General features: G+C 46.6%; 1 long non-coding RNA gene across 2 annotated transcripts in view; it reads right to left on the bottom strand.

Moving 5' to 3' along the window:
* Positions 1-89: 89 nt before the first annotated feature.
* The window catches only part of LOC113976949, a 13,945-nt gene continuing 4,259 nt past the window's right edge, over positions 90-9,775 (bottom strand). For both annotated transcript variants that reach the window (XR_003537228.1, XR_003537227.1), the window contains 2 exons: positions 3,037-3,180; positions 90-563 (listed from right to left, as the gene is read on the bottom strand). This is a non-coding gene — a long non-coding RNA (uncharacterized LOC113976949). The remainder of the gene's footprint in view (positions 564-3,036; positions 3,181-9,775) is intronic.

A 9,775-nucleotide genomic window follows, 5' to 3' on the forward strand; every position in this document is an offset into this window, starting at 1 on the left:
ACAAACACACAGCTCAATGGCCCAGCAGAAACACCTGGAGATGCTCCTGAGCCCCCACAAGTTCCTTCTCTTTTTCTTTTCCCGAATAATCCTCACCCTCTAATTCCGATTGAAAAATACCTAAAAATAGTTGCTGAGAACTCTTAATGAATTATGCAATGGACATATGCTCTCCCATCAAATCTTGATGCTTACTTGAGCTGATGTCACGCAGAAGATTGAAGCCTGGACTGTGCTGGGAACGATCCCAGCTCTGCACAAGGATTCTGGGTCACATCTCCCCGTCTCCGAGCAGCCGTGGGAGCACCTGGGAGAGCAGATGGCTGGACAATGCAGCTATCACTGGTGGGTTTAATTTCCCTGGATTAAGAAGCAAGTACCATGCAAGTAGTTTGATTTGCTAAAGATGCAGCAGCAACCCTGGCACGGGAAAACCTTCCAGAGCTCCGAGGACGAGCCGCCTTCTCCCAGAGCTTCTGGGAGTGCTGCACATCTCCAGGCAGCTCATTCACCAGCCAGTTCCCAGTTCTTGCCATTTTTATCACTTATCTCGAAGAAATATCCTGCCAAAAAAGAAAAAAAAAGACAATTTAAAATCTACCTTCCAACCCCTCGAAGCGTGAAGTGACTGTAAAAAAAAAAACAACCAAAAAAAAAAGGGCAGAACAAAAATCTTTAATTTATTCACAGTTCTTTCTGACTGCACCTCCTCGCCGTGGTGAGCTGGCAGATTCCAGACCTGCTGGCTCCGAACCAAGGTGCTCCCAGAGCATCTTCATCCAGCATTGCCTTATGCAGAGAATACACCGTGTTCCAGAGCTGCAGCTTCCTCCTGCTGTGCTCAGCCAGGTGAGCTGCCTGCCAGCTTCCCCTCGGCTCCTGCTCCTGCTCCCCGTTCCCAAATGCAGCTGGAGCTCCTCAGGAATTCCCAGCTGGCAGCACTGAGCCCTGAGAACTGGAGATCTGGACATCCACCTCCCACCAGGAGCTCTCCAGGCTGAACTTGGATGAATCTTGTCCTGAACGGTAAATAAAGAGTGAAGTATCACCCTGGAAAAGGAATTGCCAACCTTGACAGCTTCAATCTGAAAGGGATTAATTAGCCAACAGCAAAAACCCCTCTGTTCAGAGATGGATACACAGGGGTGCATTTATTCCAACTCTTCCACTGAAATCCATTAGGAATGGGTTTATCCAGGGTGGGTACACAACATATCGCTACAATTTCATCCCTAAACCACACAGATGGGAAATTACCACGAGGGGTCTGGGATTTACAGTTCATAAATGAATTTCTTGTTTCTCTGTAGAAGGGCACAGCAGGATTATGAGGAGAAAATTCCACGTTCTCGTATTGAATTCTAGTTAGGGGCAGCTTCGAGACAAAATAAACCAGAGTAGCAAATGGATTATAATAAAACAACACTGCTACTAAAATAAAAAGGGAATTACTCTGTTACTTTCACACCTATCAAATTTAGAGGAAGAAAAAAACCTCCAGTACCACTGTGTGTATTATCAGGACAGTCAATGAGACATGAAACAAGGACGAACTCCATTTGCCTGGGCAAAAAGCCCAGTTTGGAAGTAATTGCTGTCGTGGTGGAGCAGCTGCAGATACAGCCAGATCAAATCCAAAGATCAAACGCTTATTTCATTTTGATAAAAGTCATTAAACCACAAATCAACTTACTTTGGAGTACAGGCAGGAAATAACTCTGTATATACCATCTGCACATAACTCTCCCCTAATAAATTAAAGCAGTGACAGCAGATTTCTTCTGTGAAATCCCCCAAACTTATATTTCATTAAGCATCAACATCTCTCATTTAGCTTTTATTTAGCAGATAAGCCCCTGCCCCATGTTTCAGAGCAGAGCAGAGGATTTCTGGGCTGAGTGGGTGTGCTGGGATTGTCTGCCTGGCCAGCTCAGGAGAGCTGAGAGCACAACAGACCCTCTGCCTTTGGGGGGAAGGAACAGCATCCAGGGCTCAGCTCCAAAATCCAGGGAGCACCAGGGAAGTGGGACTTCTCCAAGGATGGTCAAACCATGAGCAAGAGCACAAGGAAAAAACGTGGAACGTGGCAGCTGCATCAGAGCAATTTAATTACTGAAATGCGCTTCCTTCAACGCCTCAACTTGGTGATGGAACCAGCCCCTGGAGAGCTCTTGGCCATGTCCTGGGATGCTCCTGCAGGAACAGCCTCTGGAGCTGGTGCCACCCCAGCAGACCCCTGGAGCATCCCTTGGGTTGGCAGGATTTGGGAAGAGGGATTTCCCAGCAGTGGCACCACTGATTTGGAGATTACAGACACTTAATTAACTACAGCCCATGAGGCTCCTGTGGCTTCTCCAGGGGCTGGTGGATGTTGAGCTTGAGATCCAACACCAAGTTAAGAGTCTTCCTGTACTTAGGTTTGCCTAAACTCATGTGGGCTTGGGAAGAATTTAGGATTATTTTATTATGTGGGCTTGGGAAGAACTTGGGACTATTTTATTAGAGCCAAATTATAACTCTCACCCTTTTTGAATAGTTTTTTATTCTCCCTTTAAGTTCATCAGGATTTAAGTGCAGAATTTTTGTACACATTCTCTGCAGAATGTGGCCCAGTTATCTGAACCTAAACCCCAATTTTCAGCTTTCATGCTGTGATTATAACTATCACCCTCCAACTCTTTCTGTCTGTTTACATAATAGGTTGCTCTGGATGTCTGGACCTGCAAATCTCACACCACTGATGCTCATCAAAACCTTCAAAGAGCTTCTTCACCTTAATAAAGTAATCCATTTTTCTAGACCAGGAATCAATTTGTTGATTTACTCCTAACAGACCTCCCACCAAAGGTAATTCACTGTTACCTGCACCCTTCAGAAAATCTCTGATTTGGTGGATTTGGAGCTAAAAAGTTCATTATTAAAGCCATGATTAACAAAAGGTTATCCAGATAATGTAGAGCCAATGGATAGACCATGAAATTTTCACATAATTCTTTTTTTCGTGGTAGTTATTTTTTATATTATAGAAGGACTCACCTACTGGTCCTTTGTTGAGCTCCCACCATTCCTGGGATGGAGTTCTGCCCATGGAGGATCCTCTTGGATTTAAGGTCAGGAACACTCATTTTTGGCAGCCCTTTGCTGTCCCACACACACTCTTTGAGTGAGTCTCCTTTTCACCTGCATTAATGACTTGATTGGAAAAATTTGCCATATAAATGGGGATTATTTCTAATCCTCACATTATTACAACTCTTTGCAGCCAGGAATGATTTTTGAAGATAAAAAGAGAAGTTTTAAATGAGTTTTGAAATATTCTTCTGAAAACTAATATAATAGCATAACTCTGGGATTTTTTTAATAAAAACCCATCAATTTGAATTACTAGATATTAATGGATTTGCTGTCTATGCTGAGCCTCAAGATGTTCTTACTTCAAGCCAAACTTTTCAAATATTAAGCAGGAAGGGAGTTAGTCTACAATGCACAGTCATCAGGAGAGCCAGGCAGAGTCAGGCTACCAAAGGTGATGATATGAATAATGACATCTCTGCTGCAGGAATTTAATTAGACTGAGAAAGAATTTGTAGTAAAGATGTCACAACAGCTCAAGACAAAATGAAAATCAGTCCAAAGACAGTCAGGCCCTAATTAGTTTGGGAGGAGTAGATTGAAGATAAACCTGGAGAAATTGGTGGAGTGACTGGCTATTAAGGGCCAGGAGAACGTGGAATGTCACCGTGGATTTTTCACTTTTCGATGCTTTTAGAGAAGACCAAGTGGAGGAAGGAAAAAAAGATAAAAACACAGGAGCTGATTTCTTTCCATTCTTGAAAGGATCAAACATTTTTGCTCTCAGTAAACCCATTGACAGTCACCAGCCTTGGTTGTTGACACCGATTTTTTTTTTCTTGAACACACTGAAATAATGAGCTGGGTGACACCTTGGTTATATATGGAAAACAGCAGCTCTGTGTACACACAACATTCAATTTATGTGCAGTGCCTTTTGAAAAACGAGGGAAAAAGGTCTTTCTGATCAGCCACAATAAGTTATTTCCTCGGCTTCTGTGCAAGACAAATGAAAGGAATAACAAAGCAGGATGTTCACAAAAGAGCCAGGACGGGTTTCAAGCTCTGGTGATTGATCTGGATGTGCTCACGTTGAGAGAAGAAGAAAAGGAATCTATGCAAAACATTTTGCAGTCGCCACTAAATGGATTGCAAAGCTGTGGGATTCTGGGAGAGCTTTTCCAGCCCTGCTCTGGGATGTCCTTGATGTCAGGGGTGTCTGGCTGCTTCCCACCCCCAGCAGTGCCAACAGCAAACTCCTGATGACTTTTCACAACGTAATCCCGGAATTCCAGCCTGATTTGGGTTGGAAGGACCTTAAAGCTCATCCCATTCCAGCCCTGCCATGGAGAGGGACACTTTCCACTAGCCCAGGTTGCTCCAAGCCCCGTCCAACCTGCCCTTGGACACTTCCAGTATATTGACCAAGCAAAAATAGAAGTCAAACACTTGGGTCACTCAAAAAAACCTCATTTTATGTTCTTATTAAAGGCAGAGACCTGAAGGACCAAGCAGGTTCACCAGACCAAAATCCCGGGAAGCCGCCAGCTCTGACCAGGTTATCTCTCCAGTGTCTCCATGACCCTCTGAATCCTCAGTAATTCCCACAAATTCTCTCCCTGACTGAGGTGTGAGAGCAAGCCATGGAAGTGGCCCATCCTCCATGGCCCAGTGCTATTCATTTAAAACAAAAAGTAGGGAAAAAAATCCAGAAAAGACAATAATGTCCTGTCTGCCTGATTTGGAGAAGGGATCTCACCCCTGCATCCCATGGGAAGGATTTAACAATCAGGTTTGATTTCACAGAATACATTTGCTTCTATTTTATCCCAAGTGGAACAGGCTCAGCCAATTAGGGAAATTCAAAATTAGGCAGAAAATACTTTTAGTAGAAAAAGAATGGGAGCAGAGGCCATTTTGAGTTGTGATTCAACTACATCCCTGCTTTAAACAATTCCTGCGTCAAACACGAGTATAGGGAACAAGAACAGAAGCTGTCCAAAATTTGAATCCAAAGGGGTTAATTTGCTGGGTTGTTTTTTATTGCAAACTTGATGCAGGCACCTCAACCCTCATTTCCCCTCTACAGAAACCCCCCCAGCTGTGCCAGAGCCCACCTGGGCACACCCCCTCAGTGCCTCCTCAGCACCAACACACTGGGGCTTAAACAGAAGCATCCTGCACTCTGGAACTGTTCAACAATTCCTGCCTGTGACCTTCCTCAAGGACAGGGATATTTCCCCCCTCTTCAGGGCAGTGCCAAATGCTGTTCTCAGCCTGTCAGTGCATATGGTGCTCCCCATGCCAGCCCAGTGCCATCCCTGTGCCACATCCCTGCTGGCCCCGGGCTCTCAGGGCAGGTGCAGGAGCAGACTGTGCTGTGCTGCTCATTCTGCTCCATTATTCACTCTCCACACTCCTCTCCCTGGCTCCACTCACGCTGTTTTCCCCTTTGCTGCATTGTTAAACCAGAGTATGAAAAGCATCCTTCAAAAAGTTACATCTGCCAGGCTTTTCTTTTCACCTTCTGCAGTGTCATAGAATAGTTTGGGTTGGAAGGGACTTTTAAAAGCATCCAACCAAGCCCCAAAATAAGGGTTTTCACCTGTATTTAAACACTTTTCATTATGGAAAAGGAGTAAATGACATGACACACCATCAGCACTATGAAAGAATGTACAGCTGTGAATTTTGGAGTCCAGCTCCCCCAGCCAGTGGGCAGAGGGATTTTGTCTCACCAGCACATGGGACTGATGACACTTTCTTCAAACCTCACTTTGCTTTGGTTTCTTCATTAGAATCAAGGGAGATTTCTGAGGGAGGAGCCAAAGCAAAGGGTCAGAGGGTGAGGAACTCCAGGAGGTCAGCACTGACACCCCACACCCTCCTACTCCAGGGCACCTTCTCAGCGGCCTCCTGAAGGGACCCCCAAGGACCATCCAGTCCAACTCCTGGCCCTGCACAGGCCCATCCCCAAGAGTCTCATCCTGTGCCCCAGAGCATCATCCAAACCCTCCTGGAGCTCTGGCAGCCTTGGTGCTGTGCCCACTGCCCTGGGGAGCCTGGGCAGTGCCCAACCAGCCTCTGGGGGAAGAACCTTTGCCTGAGATCCAACCTGAGCCTGCCCTGACACAGCTCCAGCCCTTCCCTGGGTGCTGTCCCTGGTCCCCCCAGAGCAGAGCTCAGTCCCTGCCCCTCACAAAGAAGTTGTAACTGCAATGAGGTCTCCCCTCAGTCTCCTCTTCTGTCCTGGAAGCTCAACAGGATGGAGAAAAACACAATCCTTCCATCATGAGAGGCAGGGAAGAGGGAAATCATGGCAGAGATAAAGCAGCACCAGAGGCTCATACTGGAAGAGGAGCTGTCAGCATTTCTGGGAACAACACCCCTATAATTCCATGCATCCCTCACACTGTGTCTCTCCCTGCATGGACAATCCCGCTCCATAACCTCTGGAGAACCAGAGGCACAAAAAGGAAGGTGCCCCAGCAGCCAACTGCACTGTGCAGCCTCTGGAGGGGGAGATCAGCCTGTGCTGGCCCAGCCCTGGGTGGTCAAAGGACACTCAGAGCTCCCCCCCTGCCCTGACATCTCCTCCACATCACTCAGCCAACACCAAGAGCATCTCTGAAAGCCCAGTTCACTCAAGGCTCCTACTTCAATGTCAAGGTCCAAGTCAGAGCAGAGGTTTTGGAGTTTATTCTCTTTAACATCTTCTGTAAAATTAATTACTGGTCACTTGACAAAATAAATTGACCTTATAATAAGGTTTCTGAAAATGCAATTGGTGTAGTTCATTAAATTATTCTCTGTACAGAGTATCAAGTTCTTTCCTGCCTTACACCTCCCCTAATGCTCTACTCAGAGAGTGTGAGGCTGGAAGAATTGAACCTCTAATATATAAGTGGGATGCACTTATTTCCCTGGGGAACTGACCTGATCCAGAGCATTGGCTATTTATAGCACATTTGAAAATAAATTGTGAGGGAAAAGGGTGGAAGGGCTGTTGGGAAAGGCTCTATTTGTTGATAAAACTGGAAAAAAGGTAATATAGCTGTGGGTTCCCATCAAAGTTACCTTCACAGTGTGCTATAAACTTTAAATTATTACTCAAACTGTGTAACTCAGAACTAAGGCAACTCCAGCAATCCCAGAATGGTTTGGGTTGGCAGGGACCTTAAAGCCCATCCAGTCCCACCCCCTGCCATGGGCAGGGACACCTTCCACTAGACCAGGTTGCTCCAAACCCCGTCCAACCTGGCCTTGGACACTTCCAGAGATCCAGGGGCAGCCACAGCTTCTCTGGGCAACCTGTGCCAGGGCCTCCCCACCCTCACAGGGAAGGATTCCTTCCCAATATCCCATCTAAATCCATCCTCCTCCAGCTTAAAGCCATTCCCCCTGTCCCGTCACTCCAGGCCCTTGTAAAATGCCATATGGGCAGACAAACCTCCCAGCTGTTCTCTCAGCAGCCCAACCCTGAACATTTCCTCCCTCTCTGGCCTCCAGGATTTGGGGCCATGGCTCAGGATCAGTTCCCTCCTGGAGGAGATGCCTCACCTCCACTGCAGGGTGGTGAGATGGTCCCAGAGATGTTCCCCAGCTCAGAGCTGTGACACAGCAGGATGATGGTGAGAGCACACAGTGCATCTGTGACAGCAGCCCTGGAGAATTCCCTCCTGGAAGGGAGGAAGGAGCTGGCTCACTTCACACCAGCATCCAGCACGGGGAGGACCAGGAGCAAACAACACAGTGAAGTTATTTGGCAACACAGATGGGCCCTGAGTCATTTCTTGGATCTGCCTTCAAACACAGTGTGACAGTCAGAGCTACAGTCAGGCTTTGGAAGAGCCTGGCAAGGAGCAGACAGTGATAAATGTGCCAAATATCCTCTGACCTTCTCGCTGTCCTGTTTTCCCACTGCTCAGCCCTGCCTGTTGCAGTCACTGTCAGCCAACCAAGTGGCACCACTGCAGCCCCAGGGACCACTTCAGTTATTGGCCTGGAGGGGTTTTATTCAAAAAAAACCCAGGAGAGTTGAGGAAAGCTCAGTTTAAGCTGACTCACCTTTCTGAATCACAGCCGCACTCGGCCTGGAGCAGAGGAACGACCAGGAACTTCCACCACTGATTCCCACGGACACAGATTTTCCTTGTGAGCCTAGAGCATCACCTGCTCATGGCACTGCTTCTCTCCCTGCCACATTCCAGCTGGCAAGCCCAGGAGAAGATGGTCCCAGGCAATATTTGCCCGTGGAGAAGCTTCGCGGCGTCGGTCGGCGCATCAGTCGCGGGGGACACAACTCAAGCAGAGAAGGGAGGAGATGTTGTTTCCAAAGGAACTCCAGTTCTGTCAGACATGCTCTTCTGGACAGCTGTGAGCATTTGGCCCCTTTCACTCTCCTTGCTCACTTTTATCAGCAGAGAAAACCAGCCAGAATGGCACTTGAACAGAGAGCAGCTCAAAGCCACCACACCAACTTCTGTGATGAACTATTGATAGAAGACTCTGGAACACGAGGACAAGTTCAAAACCACTCTGTTTTTTATATACAAATCTCTTTCTTTTCAACTGTGGCCTGGTGGTGCCAGGTCAGTTTTCTAACTTTTCAAAATACCTTGTGAAAAATTTCAAAATAAATTATTTTCTTCAGTTTGAGGTCTTTAAAATTTCTTCCCCACTTGTCTTTTTCAGCAGTACCTTGTGAAACAAAAGGTACAGGAATATCTTTTTATTATTCTGAAGACATTATAACTTTTCAATCTTCTTTATCCTGTGGCAAAAAAAGGAAAAGGACATAAAACAAATTGGAGGAAGAATTTTCTCGCTCCAGAGTTACCCAAAGCCATGATCAATGTTCTTCAAACAGGAAAACCAGAAGAAATCAAAGGCTTTCATGAAACATTCATTGGAACAATATGCTGACAAAATAGTTTTTCAGTCAAAACTTTTCCCTGGGCCTACTTAACATGGCACTTGTGTGTTCAGGATCTTGTTTCTGGAGTACCAGAAGGCCAGAGGGGTTTGTCTCATTTAGCTGCCTTTTTTTTTTTTCAGAGCAGACTCTACACATCCCTCGAGGTCTCTGCAGTCACTTCATGGAGCTACAGAAACTCTGCTTCTCCTGGATGTGCTGACCCAGAGGCCCCTCAGTTGGAGGAGCACGGGCACAGTGGTGCTCCCACACCCCACAGCTCCACCTTGGGAAGTCCCTGCATGACCAGAAATCACATCTGAACCCACCCAAGCCTTCCAAACCTTGGTGGTGCAGAGGTTTTGCTTCTGGTTTGATGAGCTGTGACTGTCGTGTGCCAATCATCAGAGAAACTTGCTGTAACCAGGTAAAAATCGTGGTGAAAGAACTCAAGGGGCATCCCAGGAGCCATCACTAATTATTTGGTATCTAATGAATGACACAATTTGCTTGTTGACCTCCTTGTCAAACTACACAGAGCTCAAACTAATTAATAAAAAGCTGAAATTACCAAGGGTCTAAGAGGTTTTGCTCGACTTTGACCCAAGGTGGTGCCTGCAGTGACTCTGGCACGTTGTGAGCTCGGTGACACAGCCCAGAACACAAAGTGCTGCTCAGATGAACTTGGCAGGATGATGTGAGCGAAACATCCTGGCCTGAAGCTTTGCCACCTTGCTGGGACAACATCCAATCCTCATGGCAGGGATAACATCCAATCCTCATGGCAGG

Source organism: Neopelma chrysocephalum, unplaced genomic scaffold (genome assembly GCF_003984885.1).
Source record: "Neopelma chrysocephalum unplaced genomic scaffold, ASM398488v2 Primary Assembly neopelma1_189, whole genome shotgun sequence".
NCBI classification, from domain to species: Eukaryota; Metazoa; Chordata; class Aves; order Passeriformes; family Pipridae; genus Neopelma; species Neopelma chrysocephalum.